At 50.8% G+C, this 894-nt stretch overlaps 1 protein-coding gene across 1 annotated transcript in view; it reads right to left on the reverse strand.

The window, feature by feature from the left end:
- Nucleotides 1-894, reverse strand: part of LOC107109992 (zinc finger protein 665-like) — a gene marked incomplete at its 5' end in the record, with an annotated part of 7,297 nt that overhangs the window by 1,518 nt on the left and 4,885 nt on the right. The gene's annotated exons all lie outside the window — the stretch shown is intronic.

Raw genomic sequence — 894 nt, forward strand, 5'->3', positions numbered from 1 at the left:
ACATTGTGAAAAAAATGGAACACAAACAGAGAATGAAATACATTAACTCTTGTAGAGAGTGCATGAGTTAAAAGGCTTGTCATCTAGACACACTTTCAAGTCATCCTTGGGAATGAGGTCCTGTACCATCCTACACTGCACCGACAGAACAATTGTTTGTGGCAGAAAGAGAGAAACAGCGTTTCTCTGGGAAAGCTAGTCCTTCCCTGGCACACAATGCAAAGGAAAAGGAAGTGACAAGCCAGTGAGGTGAGTGATGTAGGTCACAGATTGCTTATACGCTTTTCTCAGGTCAATGAGGATTGTTAGAATGGAAGATTTGTCTCCACTTACCGTGAAGCTTCCTTCTCGGTGGTCCAGAGTGGAGCAGTCCTTTGGACTCCAAACTCCTGGGTTAGCTCCTCCCTCCTCCAAAGGCAGGGCCGGCAGACTCTTGAGGCACGGAGAGGGAGGGGCTTGTCCCTCAGATTCCCAGTCGAACTCCAAGCCCCAAGCCCCAAACTGTGAAAAATAACTGACAAGAACCGCTCCCAACGGGGAAGCTACTCTGACAATGACAATATACAGGACAACAATATGACAGTCCCTAAGGAATGGGGAACCAACTCCTAATCCCCTAGAACTCCCCATGTCTGTCACACCCCTATACAGTGAGGAAGCGGACCCCAAAGAACAAAAACGGGCAGGAAGGACTGCTCCACTCTGGACCACCGAGAAGGAAGCTTCACGGTAAGTGGAGACAAATCTTCCATTCTCCGGTGGTCCAGGAGTGGAGCAGTCCTTTGGACTCCAAACTCCTGGGACGTATCAAAGCAGTGCCCTCCAGGGTGGGTCCGTTCCGCTTCCCCGCTCACAGGGTGTGCTGCAGCACCCTACGGCCAAAGGCCGCCTCTG

The sequence above is a fragment of the Gekko japonicus genome, unplaced genomic scaffold (genome assembly GCF_001447785.1).
Source record: "Gekko japonicus isolate JY-2015 unplaced genomic scaffold, Gekko_japonicus_V1.1 scaffold6524, whole genome shotgun sequence".
NCBI lineage: Eukaryota > Metazoa > Chordata > Lepidosauria > Squamata > Gekkonidae > Gekko > Gekko japonicus.